Consider the following 26198-nt stretch of genomic DNA (forward strand, 5'->3'; position numbering starts at 1 on the left):
GAAATTGTGAATGGTGATTTCAACCCCGTACACAGAACAGTTCGAGGATGCCAGTTGGAATTTAGCCTTGCACACGCATACCTCCAACCCTGATAGGCAATGTTTTTCTGAAGATTCCCTAGTTTCACTAATCTATTAATGAGACAATGGCTTGGTCTTTACACTAATTAAACAAAGATCATGTGTTCTATGATTCTAAAAGCAATTTTATGAACTGTTCTCAAAACTCATTGAATAACCATCATTTTCAAGCAAGAGCAGCAAGGGTTAAATTTAAGGCCAGAGAAAATGTCTAAGGCACAGTAGACAACAATCTTTTTTGGGGGGGACACACAAATAAAACCCCATTTCAGTTCTATCTGTAACACTGCCACTCTAAAAGGTACAATAGTGAAACAATTGTATTTTCTAGGTTTTATCCATATCATTCTCTCTTTGGATCATAGCACGTCTGTATTTTTCTCCTGTCTACTTCAGCTAACTGATCATCTTAGGCATCGTACTGCTGGAAAAAGAATATAGTAAAGAATCTACAGGTTAAAGACTACTACGAAAGTCTCCTATTTATTTCTCCCTATCCCATGCTTTCTAGTCTAGCAAATGCATGATTGCTTGTAGCGAATCATGCCCAGATTTTGCAGGACAATAAAAGTCCAAAGGGCATAAGAATGCTTTGCATCTCGTGGAGTTACTCAGTACCTTGAACGACTGGAAGCCTGTAAACAGCCAAGCTTCTTTGCTATTTTTACATTCTGAAGAATTAAAATGAACAGTTTATATAACATCTTGTCTCCATAGCAATCTCTACCATCTTTTATTTTTTTCATTTAATGAACAGAGTTGGATATTTAAATACTGTTCCAAACACAAAATAGAAACCTTTCAAGGTTAACATGTTGCCAGCTGTGGATAAATCACAGATTGCTATACAGTGGTCTGTGTAAATAGTAACCTGGTCAAATAATTAGGCTTCTTACCAATTTTAGGCTGAAAACTTCGTCTGAACTAAAATACATCTGATTGTAATTTAAGGTACAGAACACTATCCCCGTGAGATCTAACTCAGGCCTACATCCAAATCCATTTTCCTTTGGAAAGGCAACATAAAAGTACTGAGATGCAGATAGTAGAGTTGCTTTTTCAGATCCTGCAAAGTAGAGGACTAGATCTCTCTCAAAGCTACAGCTCTGTCTTCAGGGTTTCCTAAAGCTCATTTCTGCCACTTAATTTCAGTCTTCCACAAACTTTTCATTTTATATTTTTATTTAAATAGTTATTTGATATTAAAATACAGAAATTAAGAGTTGTGTGTGTGAGAACTCACTACAACTTTGCCAAGTATAACAGTTCTTTGCAAATAAAAGTTGTAGCAATCCAACAAAAAAGTTGTAGCAGTACAAATCGCACAATGGAATTAATAAACTAGGAAGAAAATGTATAAAGTCTGAACTGAAATGATCTTGGTTTAAAGAAAGCAAATTAGATATTCCCCTCATCCCCTGAAAGTATTTAAATGGAGTTTGACTCTATGTTCAGTGGAACTCCAATTACAGCTATGGCAGAGTTACTGTTACATGAACCCAGCTTTTGTTGTTTGAACTAAAACTAGATAAGCCACAGACCACTCTACTGCAGCATGCTACAATTTTGAACAGGAATGAACTCCTCCAAAATAAACAGGTTTTCTAATGCCTCACTGAGATTCACAACAAAAAAATGTCACTCCATATCTTCCTCAGAACCACAGCCTTCGTGTTCTTGCAGCTGCCACTGCTTTTTGTCCAGCCAATGTATAGAAAGGAATGTGCATGTCAACTGCTCCCACCTAGTCCAGAAATTAACTGTTAGCCAACACTAGCTTTGAGTGTGATAATAAGCATTTCCATGCGTCACTTCTGGGACAGGATGGTGAAGTTTTCTGATGTCAAATAAGGACAATTTAGAAGTTGGAGGATTACAGGCTGGGTTTACACCTTTGTGTTTGATTTCTTAAGCTCTCTTTTTTTCTCTCTCTCTTTTTTTTTTTTTTTTCCCTCCTTCTAATAGCAGTACCAATAGTACTAATTTTGAGATCTTCCTTGGGTAGACCGTTGGGTAGTGCATGTGATCTCACCTCACAGTAACATTTGTGGATTCTTTACTGACAGTTCCAAGTCTCCCAAAATACAAGATGAAGACCACTAATCTATAAGACTTTGTAGTTCACAAGGAAGAAGTCCCACTAACAAGATTAAGAGGATGATCAAAAATATTCTATACCCATCTACACACCTGTCTACTCCTGAGGGTTTTGGGAACCTTTTTACCCTCAAAAGCAAAGGATTATTAAAACAGTAACAAAAACGCTTGTAAGCAAAAGATGAGTCAATTGTTTAATATACAGAAATTCCAATAGCCTGGGAAACTTAGCTTGCATTTATATTAGAAATGAAATTACTGTGCATGTATGTATGTTTGTGAAAGAATGCAGTACATACAAGTACATGATAATTAGGCAGTGCAGTCAAAAGAAAGTGAAAGAGAGCAATATTGTACTACAAAAACCTATTAAACATGAAAGGCTATCAGACATATTTGCAGCACACAGTATTCCTTTGGCATGCACTGACTGAGGCTGAGAATACCAGATGCTACTGCTTCAAGATGTGCCACTATTTTCTGCTGCTCCAAATGTAACGAGCCTGTTCTCTATGCCAGGAGGAAGGTACCATTGTACCACAAGCCAGAGAGTAAAGCTGAATTAATATATACATCAGGAAAATAGGATGATATACTGAATTATTTATATATATGTTTGTACGTATGCACACACAAAACACAAAAATACTTTTCTCATTCATTTTTGCAAGTACTTCTGTTTAAATACAGTCCTTTGGTGGAAAAAAAAATCCTTGTGGGAAAAAGAGAAATAAAAAGGAAGAAGTAAGTAAAACACATTTGTTATTGCAGACACACAGTTATAGGAGATACAGTAGCTTGGTTATAACTTAAGAGCTTTTAAAATTCATCATTAAGATGTGCATGACAGCAGTACACGAAGTCAAGAGAGAATATGACATTATCTTGCTTTTGCAATACTCAGGAATTCTTTGATGCACCTCTTTAAATCGTACCCAGGTACTGTGAGTATACGACAGTCTTTTATGATCAAATCTCCTTTTTAATAGTTACTAGTATTTTTGAAAGGATTTGGGGGGTTTATGCATAAACAATGTATTTTTGCATCTCTCTTTTTTATCACATGCAAACCCCAAAGGTTTCTTCTGACCTGCACTATGCTCATGTAGCACTAGCAATAGCAGATGTGAGTGCAGCAAATGAAGGGTGTCAGAAGTGTCAGCAGCACAGAATCAGAGAGTGCTGAAGTATCTCATGAAGCCAGAACTACTCTGGCTTTGGTGAAAGTAATACTGAATAAGGTGTTCTGTCCAAACTGAGCAGTCTTGCTGTCATTTGTTCACATGAAAAAATGAACTCACACTAAATTCATCTGGATTACATACATGTAAATGTTTGCACAATGAGGATCAAGGTTTTTTTTTTTTTTTATTATTATCATTTTTATTTTTTAAACCAATGAATACTTCCTTAAAGCCAAAAACTGAAAACTGTGACTTAGTATACGTTTAGACAAATCCAGAGTGAGATGATAACAGATTTGCATTTCTGGATTTATTATTGTTTAATAGCACAGAAGCAATGTTTGCATAAGAACACGTAGAGATGATAAAAAAATAGATTGCTGTCAAACCTATCACCCCCTGAAGTCCTTCCATTTGCCTTCTCTTTGTAGCTCTTACCCTCTCCTAACTACCCCCACTTTCAGAGTGGTTTACAAGAAAATAACTTTATGAGTGACTAGATTTTGAACGATGGTATTTTGAACTGATTTTGAAATACCATTTGGTAACAATGTAAAATCAATACATCATACATGTGAATCAAAATATTTAACTTTCAGATACACATATACAACAGTCTGTTGCCATTAAAGATGAATTATATTCTGCCAACATGAAAGGAACACATCATTTAATCCAAAATTATTTTATGGCACGCATTTACATAAAAATGCAGTTATGATGACATCACACACTCATCCATCTAAAGGCTGGAATTTTTCAGGCACATTAAAAGTTTGACAGTTCTGCGGTGACAGTGCTGATAAATACCGTGATTCAGTAAAGCCCTACAGAAATCATCCAACTTCAAGTATGCTGGCAGTTCCAGCAAAATCAGCGAGACTGCTCAGGTGCCAAAAGAACACGCTCTGCTAAACTGCAGATGAAACCAAGTCAGAGCTTTGGATCTGGTTAAATTTCCCATATTCTGTACACAAAGAGAACTTTAAGCCACGCACTTGGGCAGAGTAGACTTCTCTGCTCTGCCATCACTTTTGTCTGCTGCAGCCCAGCAGAGCTATCAGGGCCTGGAAGGAGTGAAGATGCAACATAACAATTTTTGGGATGGAGAACGAACCACTGGGTCACTGCTCTAGACAGAACCACTTACACAAGGCTTCCACTTGCCCTTACAACCAGAGGAGAGATCTGTGTCTTCTAGCCTCTGAAGTGCATGGAGCAGAGATTGGGTGCAGTCCACATCCCACCCACCGTGAGACCGACAAAGAAATCATCGTCCTTCAGAACAGGAAACAGAAGGAATCTTCCTGGAAAGTCAGAGCAAAAGCTCTTCATCTTAGTACTTCTGGGAGTTTAAAAGAGCAGAGGACAATATAGAGAACTGCATCTGTAACACCAAACTATCTGGCTACTCTACTTTGTACGTGCAGCACTGCCAGATTAGCAGACATACTGGACCTTTTACCTCTTCACCTGATTTTTGAGCATTTATACTTGCAACTGCCTGAAATCATTCAAGTACTTTCCTTCCTAAGATATGACAGAACAGTATGAAATGATATACATATTAAAATACTCCTGACACTAAAAAACTCCAGAAATAATAACAACAACAACACCCACCACTACACAAATCAAATAAACACCATAAATCTTACTAACAGAAGTGTTTGTGCTCTAAGTCATTTTTTTACTTTCTCTAGGAAGGACAAAAGCTCTGTATAATTTGGGAAACATCCAGTCTGTGGAATATATGGAAGTTATTTTAATCTGTGTACCTGTTCTTCATGTAATAAGTTATTCAGGAATTTAGTAAGTACCTATGACCTACGTGGTTTCAACTGCATTTTCAAACTATATTTTATCTTGATCAGCAAGTAGTTACCTAATGAAACAAAACCCGCTGCACTTTGTCCAGTTCCTACTGGAGACAGTTGTTTTAAATCAGAAAGCAAGGACAGCAAGAATGCAACAATTTCTCTGAGTAATTGTTTTGGCTTGTTCCTGTATGCATTGTTTATTTTTATGAAAGTATTGCTTTATAACTGGAAAATGACTAAGCTGTAAACTATTGTTTTATCATTCTGAGTGGCCAGTGTTTCTGTTTTTGATAAAAGCCAAGTTTCAAACAGTTTTCAGTAACATAGGAAAAAACCTAACTGTCAGTAAATGTGCTTATATTGACCGTGACATTTTCCTCTATGATGGTGCCAACATGTCAGAAGAAGAGGATTGCTTTCAGATTTGAACAGCTTCTTTGTTGCTGAAGTGAACTCTGATTGCTGCCATATTAGTATCTATCAGATTACAACAGTAGCAGAAAAACCTTCAATATTTGGCATTGTAAGTTTAAAAAAATAATTATTTTACATATGTACTAGCAATATCTTTTTAATTTTAAGCAATTCAGACCTCTTTTTCTATTCTGAATACTACTGATTAAACTACGCATTCTCCAGGAAGTTCCACCAAGTCATATTTAAGACAAAATAATTGTGTGACTTTACTTGTAAGATGTATACTTGCAGAATGTACACATGAAAACTTAAACAATGAGGAGTAGGCACATACACATGTGCAAGAGAGCACATGTAGTATATATATATATATATATATATATATATATATATATATAGGTATATAGTAATATACCTAGTTTTGGTGAAGGGAAATGACATCCCAAATAAAAAAATCTCCTATTTCCCTGGAAACTGCAAAGTTACTTAAGCTCATATTGGCAACATGAATTAAGATCTTACGATGATGGTCAGACATAGCTCCCTAAAGTCTGCCCTCTGTGAGGAAGCAAAAGATCTCAGTTCAGCACAGAGTTTCATGTGTGTTTATTAAACTCAAGGAGTAAGATCTCTGTTTTTATTCATACTTAATTTATAACAAATTTTGGAGGGAACTATTAATGAAACATCATCTGAGAGACAGGAGCCTGATTTTTATTATTGCTTTGATTAAGTAACTCAACCTTTTTTGCCTCTGTTTGCCCACTTGCAAAATAGTTATAATGATAAATACACCTCCATTGGCAGAACCAGTGGGAGGTTTAATTACTTAACATTACTGAAATGATTGAAATTCTATGTTGAAAGGTATTATAAAGTACAGGGTATTACCATCAATAAAATATAAGCTGCAAATCAAACAAGCTATGCTCAAGAGCAAGGCACTTTTCTTCTTAGTATCCCCAAAACACATTTTCTTCATTGAAAAACAAGTGAATCTTTACCAAGAAAGCAACGCATCTCAAAACATTAATTAAATTGATGACTAAAGAGGGAAACTCTTTCACCTTTCATCCTTCTAAAACAATTCTTCATTAAAATTAGCATTGCCTAACCAATCTATAAAAAATCAAATCAAAACAAAAACATATAATGTTTTTAGACTAGAAATTAAGATCAGACATGCCAATTATTGTTTAATGAAACAACAACCAGAAATCTTAACATCGGCAATTACATTATTTATGATGTTTGGAACATTGAGATAATTGATTTTCAAACTTAATTTCCACAGTTTCGAACAAAATCCCTGCCCTGGCAAAGAAGCATTTCAGGACGTAAAGAATAAGGTGTAGTTAATTTAGGTTCTTGATGATTGTGCAACATTTGCTTTTTATGTGTATGGCTAGTTACATTAGTATAATTTGGCATCTCATTAATTATGTAAACATCAACCATATGTTGAATTCACTCAAGTTTGGTGTGTACATAATATTTACAGTATATTAGTAAAATGAGAGAATCTACGTAACTACAAATGCACAGAGTTTCTAATTCTCTAGAGAGTTAATCCTCAATTTGAGAGCTTTACAAACAAACATAAAATAGCCTATTTCTTGCTTGCTCAAATAGCATTGAACAAGAAGAGAAAAAAATATGAGCATCTTTTTAATCAAAAAGGCTGTATCAGCACAATGGCTTATTTTGTAAGTACAGGTAAAACAGTCAAAGACTGAAACAATGGCTGACAATGGCTGTATTAGTAGATAATCGCTATCAGCTGACTGGGTATGTAAAGATCTTGTAAAAATGCAGAAAGTCTTGTGAGAACTGTTGACGGTTTGTGCATTAGTACTGCTTCCTGAAGAATTTTGTCTTTAATGTTCCATGGGCTGAAAACCTTAACAATTCTTCTGCTGTATACATGCATGAGACTTTCTGAATATGCGATATGTGACTCTGCACACCAATATTGTGACTTGTGGAGTGGAGGGTGAAATGAATGTGGGCTTGCCCTGCTGTATTGATAAATTTTAGCTCCCCTGCTAATAATAAAGGAAAGAACTCCTCAGCCACTTCCCGCACTGTACCAGCACACACTACTGTGTCTGTGCCCTCCGTGTTCACATTCCCAGATGATTCAGAGGAATGACGACTGTTACACACTATAAACAAATACAGGAATGAGTAAAATGCCATGAAAAATAAGCCAACTCCAGCATGACTTCTATACCTTATGAGTTTCCATCAACAACATGCCCACCTTATGAAAGGTTTTACCTAAACTCAGGTTAGAAAACAGATACAAGATAAAAAAAGAGTCATGCTTTTCCCTAAGTACTCTCATACTGAAACACTTAGGCAGAAACCTTTCTTTCCTCCCCCCAGCTACCTTTGAGATCTTGTAAATTATAAGAACATAGCAGCACAGGGATTAAATATTAATCAAAGTCATTACCATTATCGTTAGAACATATTTCAAGAGCCCCAAAGAAAGAGCATATTATTTCACTAATAAAGATCATATCATCAGAAAGACTACATGGATACTGCTGCATAGAAGGTACGAAGAGGAAAAAAAAAACAAAAGAAACTATCAAGAGGTAACAAATGATTTCAGAAGCTTATTGTACAATTCAAAGGCTAAGTCATCCTTTAAGTGGGTCTGTTTAAGCAGAGCAGGTTCTCAGTGGGCAAAACAGAGCTCTCTATAGAACCACAGATGCATATCATGTATTTATAAAATGTCATTTTGCTGGGGAAAACAACAGAGTACAACCAAGGATACAAACTCCATAAATTGTATCAGTGAAAATCCAGAACAGCTCTGAAGTTTCAGTGGAGATCTGAACTCACTTGGTGTGCAATACGGCTACTCAACTCACAATGACTACACCTGGAACTATCATCTTTTACAGGAAGACTTACTCATTGTATGAAAATAATGACAAGCTTTATTGAATAACAGGGCTTTTGCTGTTTCCAAATTAAGGAGTAAATGATTAATAAAACAAATACCTTCTCTGGCTCCCAAAGGTATTTGCTAGCTTATTTTAACAGCTTGCATACCCTTGTGACATATTTAATATATAAGCAACATTATGGCAAAAAAATAAGTGCATAGTAAAATAAAATGCTGAGAAGAACTAATAAAGCAATTGTTAAAATAACAAAGGATATATTTTAATTTCCAAGTTACCAATTTTAAATATAAGTGCATGAACATTTTGTTTCAACTACCACTCTTTTCTCAAGTCTAGCTCCAGAATCAAAACTCCAAAAAAAACCTCCTTTCATAGCAAATATAATATTTACTATGAACATGCAATTAAGTCCTAATCACTCAGATTAATTACCACATCAGGATTTACAATAAAACATTTATTGCTCACACTTCCACACATTAAAATTAATTATTTAAAAGAACATTAATGTTATTGCTTGGGCTTTTAATTTTCATTAGGCAGAGACTCCTGCATGGCTTTGTTTCTGAACACACAAATAAATGAGGGTCAGGACCTACGCTAATTCTAATAATTATTAAGAAATAAAGTTGAAACATGGACGGTTACTAAATTCTAAATGAAGATATTTTCACTTAAATTAATTTGGGTAATAACTGTCTGTAGAACACTTTGAACACAAAGTGCTATGCAAGTGCTTAGCATTAATTATTACAGTCTGAATGAGTTCTTTCTTCACATTCAAACGTGGGGGGGGGGAATATCTCTAACTATTAGCTTATTCGAGCCAAATAACACTTATATGAAGTTTCTGTTTCTAATGAGCTCATTAATTCACACCTAAGAAACCATTTTTTAATAGCAGGACCACTACTGCAACCAGGGAGAGCAGCGTTTGTCTTTTCCTCCCAGATCTTACAACCTTGTGAGAACTCCTCTGCTAAGACACTATTTTTTGTCATGTCACATTAATGTGGGAGTAGCATATTTCAGTAGGGGCTTCAATTTATACTGTTATCCAAGATAGTTGAAGGCTCTGGATAAGTTTTAATTTTCTGCTGAGTATTTGCAGTACTTCTCTACTTGAATATAACTCTACTCCTGTCACTTTCCTTGGCCACCACAGAAAATCAGACTACAAATACAGGAAATGTATTGCAGATTTTTTTTCCCATTTGTGTAATATTTCTTAAAACAATTTTAAAGCCATAAAAGATCAAGTTAAGTGGTCAAATTATGGCAGAGGACCAACCTTTCTTGATACAAAACATCTCTGAGTTTTCAACTAAAATAATTTGAGAACAGGAAACCTCTAAAAGCCAGTCAGCAAAGACCTATTTGTTCACTAAAAAGGTGTAGCCTCTGGCAATACCCCTTTAGCCACCTTAGAAATATATCAAACCCATGCAGTCTTCATCAATAGGTATCCAAGTTCAATGAGGTACAGGTCCGTTCTGCATATGTTGCAATTTGTTTAGTACTAAATGGTCATGTACCTTACAACTTCTGATAGGAACGGTTGCATATCACAGATATTCTGTTAAAACCACAAATGTCTGGCAAAATGAAATCTTGGACATACTGAATGAGGTATGTGTACATCATATATCTACACAGAATCATAGAATCACTTAAGTTGGAAAAGACCTCCAAAATCATCAAGTCCAACCATTTACCTCCACCAAATCTACCGCTAAACCATGGCCCTAAGCACCACATCAACACAGTTTTCGAATATTAAACTTTTGAATATTTTTTATATTTTAAATATAAATAATATATAGTTTTATATTTTAAATATAAATAATAAATAAATATTTTTTTGAATATTTTGAATGATTCAACTACCCTGGGCAGCCTGTTCCAATGCCTCACAACCCTTTCAGTGATGAATTTTTTCCTAATACCCAGCTGAAACTTCCTTTGGCACAACTTGAGGCCATTTCCTCTTGTCTTATCACTTACTGGTTAGGCAAAGAGACCAATCCCCACCTCGCTATAAACTCCTTGAAAGTAATTGGAGAGGAGACCTGTGAAAAGGTCTCTCCCCTGACTCTCCTTTTCTCCAGACTAAACAATGCAAGCTTCCTCAGCCACTCCTCGTAAGACTTGTTCTCTAGGCCCTTCACCAGCTTCGTTGTCCTTCTTCGGACAAGCTCCAGCACCCCGATGCCCTTCTTGGTGTTGTCTGCCAGCAAACTGAGGGTGCACTCAATCCCATCATCCAGCTAATTGATAACGATATTGAAGAGAACTGCCCCATATATATGTATACATATATATAGAGGGATGTGTATACATCTTGCTGTGATTTTTGACAGTAAGATCACATGCTGCTCAATTTAAAAACACTGTGTAACGTTATACCTTTTTTTTCTGCAACCATGGAAGCATATGGGCAGTATTTTCCACTTAATGTGTGACAGACAAATGGATTTCATAAACTGTCATATAAATGAGAATTTATAGTTTCAAATGAATTTACAGATTAAGTACCACGAAGCAGAATACAAATAACAATTCAGAATATCACTGGTAATTGATGACTTCTTTGGACTCTGGCTTCTAAAACTGTTATTTAATGGTCACAAAGATACATTCGAGGGGATAATTCTGTTTTGAGAAGACAAGTATAACCCTTTGAACCAATGTCTCTTCTGTTTGTTAGTCCTAAAAATACTTAGTCTGGTTTAATTCAATTTGCTCATTCTTTAAATGTTGAAGTGTACAGAGAAATTAAGAAATTAGGAGATGTACAGGAGTTAACATGTTCTTTAAAAAAAATGTGTTAGAAATTAGTTAATTCAAACAAACCGTTTCTGAAACTCTGGTGAGTTTGTAACATTTGAAGAAGTTTCACACAGGAAAAAAAAAAAAAAAAAAAAAAAAAAAACACAATGGAGGGTCAAGCATTAAAATATCCTCAGAAATATTCAAAACAGAGGAACGTAAGGCAGCTGTCTACTTTGAAGTCACTCTAACAAACCTCCAGTAGTCCATTCAAGCCTGAATTATTCTAGGAGTCTATGGTACAGTAGATGTATGGTATTTGAAAAATACATACTGTGTGGAAAAAGCACATATACTCCAATGTTTTATGAGCTTCTAAGAGATTATTTCCGAGCATCCCAGCACTGCAAATACCTGTAACATTTATGTAGGCAATTAGCTATTTTACCTTGAAAACCACACCAAAAAATGCATACACTTTGCAAATGAACTGTGTAAATACATCATGAGTAGGCTAACACCTTAGAGATTAGGTCCTCCTGAGGCCCTTTTCTAAACCACATGGGGCTTCCCTGAATTCCACATTATGAAGTAAATGGGATCTTAATAACGTCTACAGCCCTACATGTAGACAGTATTCTGGACAGGAATGAGCTACAAGAATATTAATTACGACAGATGTTTTCTGCTCTTTCTCCTTTACTTGAATTTCTGCTCATGCAATTTTTGTCCTTGAAAATAAGGGAGAATAAGAAAATAGATACTAAAGTTAATATGATGAATTTAACAGTCAGCATTAACTTGAGTGCTAATTTATATATTATAACCATGATATTCTAGATTAGGTTATCAGTGAATCTTTAACTGTGACACGTTCAACTCATATAGAGATAAATGAAAAAGCATTCCTTTTCAAATCAGCATTTAAGCTCATGTTTTATTACTTTTATAAAAACAAAAAAAAAGGAAGTTGGGATGTCTCAAAATCACCTCCTCAATTCTGTGAGTTTAAATCTATTTCTTACGCTATATAAACATTATTTTTACTTTTTAAATATCTAGACTAGAACATTTTGGAGCTGTATCACAAATAATCTAATTTTTCGGAATGAAAATTATTGGTCCATGTTGAAATAAAATGAAGCATGCATTCCTCAAGAATAATGTGGCAAGCATCTCAAGTTTTAGACATATTTTTATCTATTTGTATCAATACTGTTCCTTCATTTATAGGAAATCCCAATGATTAGTTATTTACTGGAGCTTACTTTCTCTTCAAAACAGCTTATTATGGAAAGCAAGGATTTTTTTCTTTACTCTCTTCCATGCAGTGCCTCCTCATCAACATTTATGGACCAACCAAGTCAGCAGCCTAGTGAGAAACCAAACACCGGCACAGTGGTATTAAACTCTTCCACAAATAGCAAGAAAAGAAAGCAACAGCAGTACCTCCAAACCAGAGTTCAAAAGCCATGGATAAAAAATTCACATATTGAAGAACTTTCTGATACTTCTCTAATTTTCTTCAGAAAGGGCAGGGATGCACATCAGCTATTGCCACAGAACTTTCCCCTGAGCGTGACAACTATATGATGATGCTTAAAACATCTTCTGCAGAACAAAATGAAGCTTAAGAAGCTGCTATCTGGAACAGTTATTTGAACACTGCTATAAATCACAAGAAAACAATTTTCCATTTCCAATAGCCTAATTTATCCATTGTAATAATTGTTGCTAATCAAAGGGTTAAGCAGTTGGTAATGACATGAACAACAACAAAAAAAATTACTTGACAAGATTCCACCCTCATTCGAATCTCTACCAGAGCGTCAAATGTAATTATAAATTTTCACCTAAGATGTCAGATTCTTATGCTAATCTTTGCACAATCTGACATTGCCATTCTTCAACTTTTACAGATGTGAACAGTTATCACTTTGTTTGTATGTCACCACAGACAACATAATCAATAGTTTTCATATCTTTCTGTTCATTCTTTTTGTGAAAATGAATTTTGTGAGTGCTGCTTACTTTTGTTCCACTATGAAACTTGTTACTGCTTGAATAGAGAGTACTTAATCTCAACAATAAACATTATAATGTATGATAAAGCAGTCACAAAAAAAAAGGTTCAACATTTTTTTCAGTCCCATTTTAACATACTCTGTCCTTATCAAATTAATATCTAACAACAGCCATAAGAAAGCAACACAATGGATGGCTTTGTTCACTTCAAATGTATTAATCTGAAGTGCAGACTGCCTTCCATTCCTTCTTTTATGTTCTATCTTTCTGGAGTTGGAAAATCTTATTCCATGAAACACAGTGCAAAAAAAAAATTATCTCTAGAAAAAAAAAAAAGAAAAAGAAAAAAAAGGTTTATAAAACAGTATCTGTCCTCAACAGTAATTTAGCCAGGATCCACAAACAAACAGAATACTTCTTTATTGTTTCCATACCCCAAAAGCCACTCTCGCCAGGCTACAGAGGCATTCCTTCTGACCAGTCACTCAGGTACTAGTAGCACATGCGCACATTCAGCTTTTTTTTAAAAAAAAGTTGCAAATGACACTTTTGTTAAAAAAAGTGTTTATTGTATCACAGTGGCTCCTGTCAAGGTAAACTTGATCCTTAATGTGACTACCCACATACCTGTTCTCCATGGGTGCTATAAACCCCCCAACACTTAGGATTTATTTATTTTTATTAGTCGCCAGGACACAAAACTGAACTGTGAAGAGAGGAATAATCTCTTGCTGGAAGAGGCTTTATATTAGTTTTTAGAAATCATTACCATTGTGCCAACAGTGAAACTGGTCCTGTTTTTGTAAAGCTTGCTGAACTTGTTCAGAACTTGACTTTCCTGACATGCAGGCTGATGGGAAGCTTCCCTTCTAGACACTGAAAGAGTCAAAATGGCTCCAGAATAAAGAGCTTACACTAAATACAGTGTTTTAAGATAATTTTTAGGTACTAGCTTGACCATCTGAGTAAGCACTTTGGACAAACCCAACAAAGACAGTCAACATCTTCTATTGCCAGCACCCAGCAGATTGCTTCCAGTGTAAACTAGAACCAGATGAGAGTCTGCTTCAACCACACCTTCCCAGCTGGAAAACTGATATAAATAATAAGAAAATGTTTATCCCACTTAACTGCTACGATTAAACAAAAGTAATTACTGTCAATTATTAAAACCTGCAGCCCCAGCCTTGTCTGGAAGGAGAGAAATTACATGACTCATCCTTGAATGAGGGCCTCAGACTTGTGAAGCTAAGCAGTAAACTTTGTAAATATGACAGAATGGGAGTGTAGTAACTGATGCACGCCCATAACCTCCAAGCAATACCGTGGTATGGCTCAGGCTGCTGCAAAAGCTCATTTCAGAGAATGGGTTGTAGTATAGCAGTACTTCAGCCCACATGGATGAAGCAAGAGCTGGAGGTGTCTTCTGACCCTATTTACTCCTCACAAATTGCGTCCAGATGCGCAGGAGTTGCAGAAGTCTCCCAGTGAAGTTGCTTTTCTGGCATCTACACTACACAAAGATGATTGCTTATATTTCATATAACCTGCTGTACCCCTGTCCACTCTCATCGCATAGCAAAGGACTTTTAGAATACTTACAGTGAATAATCATCCTTGGAAAATACTCAACAACTTCAAGACTGTGTGATACATTTTAGAATTTGGATATTTAATAGCACTGATGACTAGCAATTTTCCACAATTACCATTATAATCATTCTATGTTCTGAGAAGAGGATACAGATGACAAGGAGCTGTTTGAAAAATTAAACTTTTATAAAACATCTGAATGTCTGGCATTTTGATATAGTAATACTTCGTCTGCTTTTCTGAGTGGCTGTTACAAACTTGTATTGCTTTTGGATATTCTTCTTATGGCAAAAGAGTCTGTTCTGAGGAGTTTTTTACCTTATTTTTACTACAGTGAATTATGTATCTATCCAGAGATCATGCTCTCCCAAATGAACATCCAAGCCTATTAAAATAGTCTGCCAACATACTGTGAAGATCTGGGAAATGGCACACCCTCACAAATGCCAGATGTAATTCTGCCCACAAGAAAAGTCAGATGGATTCTTCCAATAAATTCCTATTTCTTTTGTCTGCCTCTTGGTTGATATATGATACCACTACAGATGTATCCAATTTTATTAAAATTTGTCCCATCAGCTACATTCTGAAAGGAGAATTTTCAAATTTACCCTGAGTTTATGCACATTTTGTGATAAGTTGTTCATAAGTTGAAACTCAGGCCTTAAGTTTTGTTTCATTTACTTCTATAAGCTCTGTATCTGGTCAGACAATCTTCTGTGTTTGTGATTGTAAAAGATAACTATATTTGACTAGAAGTGTTTGGATATTTGGGCTCTCATTTCAGTAAGTTCTTCTGTTAGCGCTGAACCTGGAACCATTATGTCCACTTTGGCTGAGTTTGAAAAGCATCATAACTAGCAGCAGAGTTCAAACATCAAACCCTCCCATGGGACGACTACACTCAAGTGCACAGATCTCATGGCAACTAGCTCTTCAAATCCTGGCAGAAGATTTGCTAAAGAACCAAACTGCAAGAATAAGATTTTTTAGTGTTTATATCTATAAAGAAGGAAAAGCTTTTTCTAAATGAGTGACTATAAATGTATTTCAAAATACGGAGACTCTGGTAAATCTGTACTTAAAGATGTCATTTAATTTCTCCACTCCAAAGAGATACCTAATTTAAAAAAGCATATAAAGAACTCACACAAACGAACGCCAACACACAATTGTCTATGGTCTTTGCTGAATCTGAAATTAACAAAATTCTGAACTACTTTACCGAAAGCTTAACGCCCTAAAAGTCATCACATAATAGAAAAATATCCACTAGAACATTAAAAAATAAAGGAGCAATTCCAGGTAATTTTTAAAAGATTTTTTGAGGACTGTCAATTTAAGCATAATAATTTACAAGTAAATATATACAGTGAGAAAACAACTGAAATTACTACACATTCAGGAGTTTTCTAAGAGGACAGACTGTGGATGCTAAGGACAATTTTTTTGAATTGGCAAGTATTAAAGCTTGACATTAAGCTACTACTGAATCATCTTGCACTATATAAATACTGAATTACTCATACTTCTAGAGACTTATGAAATAACTCCATATAAATAAAACTACAAAATAAAATGCAGGTAATACAAACATGCCATTTGTTCTGTGCAGCTTCACATACAGAAAGCAAGCTTCTAACTCGTCTTTGTGCAATATTACTATCCTGTAGAAAAGAGGGTGGTTTGTTTTTAAAATTACATTTCTGGCATTATGCCCAAATTACTTATGATTCTGAAAATACTATCCAACAGTCGTCCTCCAGCTCCCAGTCATTCATTTTGTTACTAGTATTTGCAGAGACTGATGATGTAGATGTCCTTTGTGCTAAGTTTTTGTATTCCGCTTTATTCCTTCTCAACTGAGTGTATTGTTTGATTCTACTCACATTTAAGAAAGCACAGAGCGTAAAGTTAGTGATGCTCACTGCGAGATACTTTTCTGCTTGGAGATACAGAAAGGAAAAATATCTTGTGAGAAACAGGGAGATAAATTTTAACATAAGTGTGAAAACAAATTGGGGAGGCTATTTTTGTGACTGTGGTTTCACAGCTGACCCTGTGATAGACGAGTTTGAGTCTGCAAACAGAATGAATATATACTAAAAACTTTACTAATAGGAAATATTAATTACTTCCAGATGATCTAAATTAGATCCTGCTCAAGGGCACAATGGGGATAACTGTATTTTTATATGATTGTCTTTCTCACATGAGAAAAATACAGTAAAAGGTCTATACATATCAGTTCTTGCACAGAACTATCCAAAAGCATATTTGGGCTGTCCATAGAAACAGAAAACCTTTAAAAGAGGCCTTTAAAGTTGGCAAAATCAGCAAATTTAATCTATCCACTTTCTTTTGACCTTTAAACCTGACCTGAAAAAAGTGTTCAGCAACATAAATTTGATCTCTAAAGGCCTGCTGCAGATCTCATTTTCTGCTGTTTTTCCATTAGGCATTTATGGGACTTGCTGGTGTTACAGGGGACTAGTAAAATGTCGAAGTAATCCTGCAGTTCCTGTGTATGAATTCAGCTTTTCCCTATGAGATGATAACATTTTTTTTTTTTCTGCCAAAGCTTTTTCAGATACTGGAGTATAAGACTAATACCATAGGTGTGATGTTATTTTTTTTTTTTTTTTTTTTCATTTGGTAACATTAACCAGATCTAGCAGTTCAAGTGCTGAAACAAAAGAATTCTTTTCTGAGCCAATAAGGTGGCTTGGTGCACATCTGCACTAATTGAAATCACAGCATGGCTTTTCAGGATAAGAACTGTATCCAAAGCATACAGAGGATTTGAAGATCATGGATGTGTGTTTGTGCATTCTCTTAAGTGCAAAGGAAACCAGCTGCTTCCATTTATTAACTGTGCTGGTGCATTTGCCTCAATGTACCAATGACATAAAGTACAATTTAGCAAGTTAAAGATTTGCCAACTGTCATAACAAGGAAAGGGAAAGGATGGGTACAGAAAGAAAGACAACAGAAAATAATTTATGATAATGATTTCTAATCTTTTAAGTAGCACATTCTATAATTTATGCTATAATTCACCAGGATTAGAGTTATATGATAAAAATAACTGGTAATTACATCACCCTGTCCTTTCATCCACTGATAATAGCCCTTGATTCTTTCCAGGTTCACCTCTCCTATCTTTTGGCTATTACCCCATTTTTCCATAATATGGCCATCAACCTCCAACTTGACTTCAGTTTCTGCTGGTTTTATGTTATACTAAATCTCTGATGCAAGTTGCATCAATAAATGTAATCAAAGTCTCTAAAAACCTCTTACCAACTCTGAAAAACTAAGTACCTCTTTTTTCTTCATTAAGCATCTTTTAGAAGAATTGTACACATTTTTGTTTCTAGAATCTCCATTTTCTCTTGCCTTTCACAACTTCTCCTTTTCTGGATGCTCTTATCTCTCTAACAGCTCCTTCAAAACACCCTCTGGAAGATCTTATTTAATGCTACTGAAAACGGGTCCATGGAGTTGGTTTAAGACAATTTTAGAACATCTCTAGCTCCAGCCTACTTGCAGATAATCTTATTACCAAACATGTATTTAAGCTGATAGGTCAAGGACATTTCTCACTCCCCCTCTCTCTGGTCAAGTTGTGGCTTATTCTGTCCAACCTAAGAACCGCACTTCCAACACACATTTTCAATTCAGATCTTTTTTAGGACTTGACTTTAATTCTCCCAATAGTTTCTATGTAACATTTGCTTTACTATTTAGTGAGACAGCTTAAACTGAGCAGACATCACCTTATTCCAACCGACCTTGAAAAAGAAATAATTTACAATCCCATCAGATCACTTTCCATTCATCACCTCCTTGACTGCATCAAGTATTAGCTACTTGTCTCCTCTTCCAAGGCTTTCATACCCATCTTAAGCTAGATTATCTGTGAGTATTCACTACATGCTGTAACCCTTTTGAAACAAGTAGCTATCTGCTTCTATTCCTTTCTGACCCACAAGCAGGTGAAGTGCTTCCCATAAGCACACACACAAGCCTCTCCTTTTCCAGGGCCTCTAAAAAACGAGTGCTGGAGACTCTGGGATACTCAGACCAATGTCATCTTTTTGTTCTTATTTATCTGTGCTTTCCCTACTGCACTACAACAGTAAAAGTTTCTTTGGGTAGCACCCCATGGTGTCTGGATCTGTCGTTAAGGCTCCAAGGCACTGCAATAACAGGACAAAAATCCAAAAAGTTAAGTCTGTGTGACAGGCCATTGAGAAGGCTCCAGGGAAAGAGGGAGTTGTTTTGATAATGATTTTACTTCATGCATACTCACATAATACTAACCAAAGTCAGTTCTGTCCACACCCTGCAATTATAGAAAAACGAGAAGAAATGGGGGATGGGGGGTGCAATGGTTACAGAGTCAAAAATAAAATCAATCATTACTGATTGATAATTTGATCCTGGGCAATCGTAAGTGCATTTCGATTCAAGAATTAAATACTTCAGAGAATAGGCAAGTATGACTTAAAGACAATTAGGATCTTGCCATTCTTACAAGATAAGTCAAATTTGGTTTGATCAACAGCTGAATTTTAGCGTCAACACAAGAAAATTAAAATTGTGGCCACATATGACCATAAGCGCTCCTTTGAAAATCTTTCATATAATTAAAGGTGCTAGTCTCCACATCAAATTCCATTTTGGATGTGGTTAAATTCCAGCTTGGTTAAGTATTTCCTGTCTATTTAATTTCATCCTGTAGACCCAGCTGCACATAGTTATTCCACACTTCCTGTCCTAAACTAGCACATAGTGCTGTTGTGAGTCATTGAACAGCTTCATTCTTTTTGATTCCTTATATGATGCATCAATTATATCATCTAGAAAGTGCTTTAAGATTGTCTGAGAATTACCAGAGATGCCAAGTTGTATCCCCACCGAATAACATGTAGTAAAAACTTAAAAACAATCAACTTTACAGGTAGCATAAGTCAACTAAGAATTGGTAGATTTGGGCAAATAATACAGTCCATTAAAAACTAAAAACCAAATACAATTTAATTCCAGAACATAGTTTTCAGAAAAGGTACTTCAATTTCCTCATAAATACATTGCAGTTTCTATGATGTTAGGAAAAAAAAAATGCAAGGAGATTTAGAAATAATTACATGAAACTATCAAGCTAATAAATCTATTTTTCTCTATTTCTTCTCTTTTATTTCTTTGTATTACATAGAAGGGTAAGTGACAAAACCACAAGTATGCCCTGTCAATCACTTTGCAATGCTCTAGCACTCTGCCAGCTCACAAAGGAACAGAGAAACTGACTCCTCAGATAACACCTGGTCTAAAAGCCTTAAAAGCATTTAGAAAACACTGATCAATATATAAAACTGAACAATATCTAATCCCAAAAGGGAGCCAAGTCACTTTCAATTTACAGTAAGAGGTAGAAATAGAAGTCCTTGACTGTCAAAGGCCTTCTTGTCAGCTCCTACAGACTTAATAAATCTAGGTAGTTGCTATTTGCATTTTTAACGTTGGGACCCAGTCAGATAATCCAGTAACAGTTGTTCAATATTATTTTCCTATTCCATGAGTACATCATGACTGCTAAGGCCTCGGTGAACTGAGACAAAATGCCAGGTTTCTTTGACAAACCAAATGGCATAATCCACCTTTAAAAATCTTCCATTGGTACATGCAGGGAAAAGAAAAAAGGAAATCTCTAGCTGTGAACAAGTAACCCTTGAGACCACAACCAGAATTACTGGTGTTTCTAGCTATCTTCGCTGGGTGCCCCCAACATCCAGTACCTCCCTGGTCAGAAGCAATGAGTCTATAGGAGAAAAACATTTCTAGAGGAGGAGAACATACTGTCTGTGTGGGCAAGCAAAGCTACAATATATCTAAACAAAAGATGAGTAAAACGTTCTTCCACAACCCCTTTGGGAACTATCCAATAACTCTTTTATCATCCACAGTCTGAATAACCAACAGGAAAATTTACCTGAAGATGGTCCCAAATCCCACTGCTTTAACGCCCCTTTTCTGATGTTGTGTCTGGGCACTAGGCCCAAAATCCAGAGGCATGTTTGTTGTGTATGCCAGTAGGGAAGTTCAGGCCCAGCACACAGGAAAATTATGTCCACTCTTGTGTTGAAGCTCTGTTACCCAAGCCTCTGCTACAGTAGAGACTGGATGTATTCACAGGTAGGATGGAGGCCAACTTCAGCACAAAAAGAACCCCTCTCCTGACTGTGCCACCTTGCTGAGCTAACTCTACTGTACCTGCCTCAGTCTCAAATTCGAGAACTCATTCAAATGGGTTTGAACAGAATTTATGTTCTTAAACAAGTCAGCGCTCAACAGCCTCAGAAACAAGATAAACATATGCTGCCTATGATACCGTGTTTCACAAGGCATCAAAGGGAGTGACCCATTTTCTACCAATACCAGGGACAGCAAGGCAATAACACAAATTACAGTCGTGCTATACAGCATTTTAAATCTGCAAAGACTCGTTATAATTCCTTCAACATGTTCCAGACTAATGATCCACAGTGGTGAGAGCTCTACTGGTTTTACAATGCAGCTCAGTGCCTACATGCAGTGACCAGGTTTCCTCAACAATATTTATATAAATTACAAATTGTTCTGGAAAAAGAATAATGTAAGTAATTTCTTTTTCATTCACTCTTCTGTAGACCACATTACTTTAATACCAAGAAAGTTTTTCTGCTCTTGAGTGAGGAGAATGAGAGAACTCAATTAACGTCAAAAGTTGCAAACATGCAACTACATGCAAACGAATGCATACATAAAAAAACAACAAACAAACAAAACAAAACAAAACAAACAAAAAAAACGTTGTGGCTACAACTGGACACAGAGACAAGCAAGGAGACACTGGTTAAGCTATTTTCACATGCAACCTCAAATCACTTTTACTGTAACATAAACATAATCCTTTAGACACGTGTGATTTGGGAGAGATCAGTGTAAGCTGAAATACAGTTTACTTTATTCTTTTTAAATGTATTTGCTGATGTAGGGAAACACGACCAAACAATGAGTCTCCATTTAGCAGTGGAAACACAAATGACTTGATTTTTTATTAAAATAACATGTGAAAGATGTATTACAGATTGAACTTCCTTTTGGAAACTTTAGCTGCCCAGGGAGACAACACAACCTATAATATTTCTTACTAAGAATATCCATAATAGTTTTGGAAAGGTCTTAAAAATAAAATTTAAAATATGCATGAAATATGTTTTTCATGATTTTTTTCCCTGTCTTTTCCTCATGAGCTCTAAAATGCCAATTTTAATGTTTTAATATTTAATTCAATTCAGTTAGTCTTTTCACCCCTTGCCTTGTAGAACATACTAGAGAAAGGTTGAAAAGTTAAAGAAAGGGGGAATTTATCTAATTAAAATGAAATCTTTTAATGATGTTATGAAACCACTCAAAGCAATGTTTTAGATTTGCTCCTGCTGTTGTTTGAAGCTGTGGTGTTAAAAATGCCCTGGTTAGAGTTACAGACTGTTCTGAAAAACTGTGAGGAATTTATGTAGGATTTAAAACAGACACATGCTTTTAAAGTCGAGAACCTTCAAATACTACAGCTAATCCACACAATAATTCAACAACCTACCCATGCTCAAATTCCTAACAGATACCATATGCAACCTGTAATAAAAACTGCATCAAGGTATTCCAAGCAATGGGATATTTCATTTTCCACTTAAGAGCCCTATTTACTTTTAATTAACAAACTATTATAAGGTGCATGAAAACCATTCCTCCTTTTTGCATACAATGCTTATACTGAAATGGGTCCTGAAGATATCTTACTATCTAAAGAAACTGGGCTATTAATTAGATGTATTATGATAAAATTAGCTATCCTGTATCTAAAAATACTTGACAAGCATATTCCACAATCATAATTTCTGCATCTAGCCTTTATCTTTCTCTAACTACAAAACCAAGAGAAAGTACAAAATGACCCATCTGGGTCAGAAGTAGCATAGCTATAACTTAAAAAGCAAGAAAAGCAACATCCACAGTTCAAAGCTATGTATCTTGCTATGGAAAATGGTGCTTTGACAATATAGAAACAAAATATAAGGATACACCGAATTTAATGGTTTAACCTTTACATTTTTCTACCCTCTTCTTCGTTTAACTGTCCCTTCTCTCAACCTCTTCCTCTTCCCCTGAGGATTACTTTCTTCTGGATTTGGGCTTTCTGACAAAAATAAATATGGTAACAAAGTTGGACTCAAATTGTTGTAGTAGATAAAAAAAGACATCATACAAATAACAGAATGTAATTCCTTTCTTGACTGTCCCTTTGGTTAGAGCAATATATTTAGTTGGCTAAATAATTAGGCCACTGCTAAATGTGAAGATTTTTCAAATGTGAATCTAATTAGCCTAAGTAAAGGAGGTATTTCATGGGAAATGATTTTTTTTTTTTTTTTTTTTTTTTGCCTGCAAGGAGATGATTCTACACTCAGTTAAATAGTGTCACCTTATTAACACTCTGCTTGTCTAGTATGGGTACTGAATGATTTACTCTTGTACTCTGTTCCAAATTACAGGTTCGGTAGCTCCTGAATACAAGCAATCTTTGCCAAGATTCTCAGGATGTGCATTAAAATGCTTTACACTGAAGAAGCAAAAATTTGACAGTATGAATTAAAAAAAAAAGAAAGGTTCTAAACCAATCCTATTATATCAAAATAATTTTTTCTTCAAATGTATGAATTGTCATATATCATGGTGCTCCAGATTAAACTTCAGATCAATAAAGTCCAGAAACTGCTGACCGCCACAAGTTATCAGAAGAAAGAAAGACTCCTGCTTTTACCATTTCCTTAAATATTTATTATTGACTGTTGTCACATACAGAGTATTTGGCTAGATATATTTTTGTCCTGACTTAAGACTATGACAGATTTTGTTTTGCAAATATGAGCAGTAGGAAAGATTTTAACATATCCTTGGGCACACTAGCCTTTCAGTCTAACTATGAACCAAATATAATTCAACACTGTGTAACTATTTAATAAACACAGCATGCAGTAAGCAAAGTATCTAAACTCTTCCATAAAACACCAAGAACTTGACAGTAATTTCTAAAGAGAAAATAACAAGATGACAATACTACTCCAGATAGCAAAAAACATTTCACTGTCCACCCCTGATAATCTCAGTATTTTTCAACAAAATAGATTCCCGCACGTGACAGCACGGGGAAAAAAAAAGCAAGGAAACAAATGAGTAAATAAACCACATGACAGGAAGAGTTTATTCTGATTAAATCCCTTTGTTCCCTACCATGAATTTTGAGTGCTCACTACTTCTGAACTGCCACACTGAACAACTCAAGGCTTTTTGGACTGTAGGATATCATCTCCCATGTACTAACGTCTCCACAAACTTGATCAATGTACCAGAGTTCACTGAGTGGAAGCACGATCAGTTCATTTGGAAAAGTCTGCTGTCCATACCTAACATGTTTAAAATTATTTGGTGCATAACGCTGTACTTAGCTGTGCCTTTTCTTTCCAATACGTTTGCTGCTTTGAGGTTTGCATGAATCCACTTTGAAATGATAAATGCAATGATCAACAAGAAAGCACAGTGTATTTCAGAAACCGGTAAGGACACAGTACAGTTAAATTGATTAATTTGGATTTACTATTTTGAATAGTCTTTTTTTAGGCAGATGCACAGATAATTTGGGCCAACTGACTGCATGTACAGTCCAAGTCAAGAGTTGGGTAAGTTATGTTAGTGCAGTTCTGCGCCTGAGTTAGTTAATAGGTGGATCTGAGCAAATTGGTACCTTATATCATGCTTGGTAACGCACAGAATATGGCTATTTGGTCTTTGGACACATCAGAATATTTTATCATAAACTTGCATCTGCTTGGGGTACAATAAGAGTGAAAGTGTGTCTGCCTACTTAGACACACTGTTCACTGGAGATTATGGATAATAGCTAATAATTTGTTCTATACTTCACACTTTCCATCTTTTGCCATTCTGCACTCAGCTTCCCCACCACTTAACATCCTCTGCAATCAAAAACTCTTCCTCAAGTTGCAGAATGCAATGCTTCACAGATGAGGAAAGCCACCACCAAGACCAACCACAGATAACCTTAATTCTGTTCTTTTCTTGCATATTCAATATTATTATCATCATTACCACATCAGAGCTTTGTTAAGTCTTTGTGTGAAAAAAATCATTTACTTTACAAGATCACTTCTTAATTTAGTGTAGAAAATTAAGTATGGTAGGGAATTTTGGCTAGACAGATTTTTGTTTGTTTGTTTGTTTGCATATAAAGTTCAAATAACTTTTCCCATAATTTCAAACATTATCAGCTACAGCTATTTTCCTTATAATAATGTAATTCTCCCCTTATCAAAGCAAAGATCTCTCAGCATTCCATTATATCCTTGCAAGGTGAAGCTGCCTGAAATCTCAGCATTATGCTCACCTGTTGGCAAACAAAACTCCACCATTTTCTGTCACCCAGACACTGTTAAAATCTTTGAGGAATTGTTTGACATTTTCACCATGGAACTCAGTGATTTTTTTCTGTTTGTTTTGCATTTCGTAAACAACATAATTACGTGTGTAACATATACAGGAAGATCAAAGTAAATGTCCATGGACCTTTTACTCCAAAATGACAGAGCACATCTCTCCCTGTTTTCCAGAAAGGAATGTTCAAGTTCCATCTCTATGTGACCACTACTTTCTTAATTTTCCCCACAAATTCCATTTTCTTTACAAGGAAACTAGACTCCTTACCAACATGTGAAAAGAAGTTCAGTACCTCACCCTAACCCTGGCTTCCTTTTTAAATTTATAGAAGTGTGTCTAGGAAGTTTTTGTAAGCATTTATAAAGTTAATCAAGGCTTGATATTGTTGTACTGAAAGGAAGAATTACTTTCAGAATCCAAAATAAGATAAAAAAATCTTATTCTTGCAAATCTAAAATTTCAATTAAAGTATTTCTAAACTGCCACTCAATTCAAAGTTTGAAAGTTGTTTCTTATGTCTGTATAAACTACTCAATAAAATGGTATTTTGTCTTTCATCTGAAGTTGTTTTATGAACAGATGAAGCAAAAATGATCATAAAATGAAGTAATTTCTAAAAGCAAAATTATTGAACAACCAATAGTAACTCCAATTGAAATGCTTTCTAAAGGTTTTTAATTGCCCTAAATTTGTGAAAAACTACCCAGGAGATCAACAAATTCATATCAATG

The 26198-nt window shown here is 35.4% G+C and overlaps 1 protein-coding gene across 1 annotated transcript in view; it reads right to left on the reverse strand.

Moving 5' to 3' along the window:
• Window positions 1-26198, reverse strand: part of ADK (adenosine kinase) — a 271536-nt gene that overhangs the window by 79060 nt on the left and 166278 nt on the right. The gene's annotated exons all lie outside the window — the stretch shown is intronic.

The sequence above is a fragment of the Oxyura jamaicensis genome, chromosome 6 (assembly GCF_011077185.1).
Source record: "Oxyura jamaicensis isolate SHBP4307 breed ruddy duck chromosome 6, BPBGC_Ojam_1.0, whole genome shotgun sequence".
Classification (NCBI taxonomy): Eukaryota; Metazoa; Chordata; class Aves; order Anseriformes; family Anatidae; genus Oxyura; species Oxyura jamaicensis.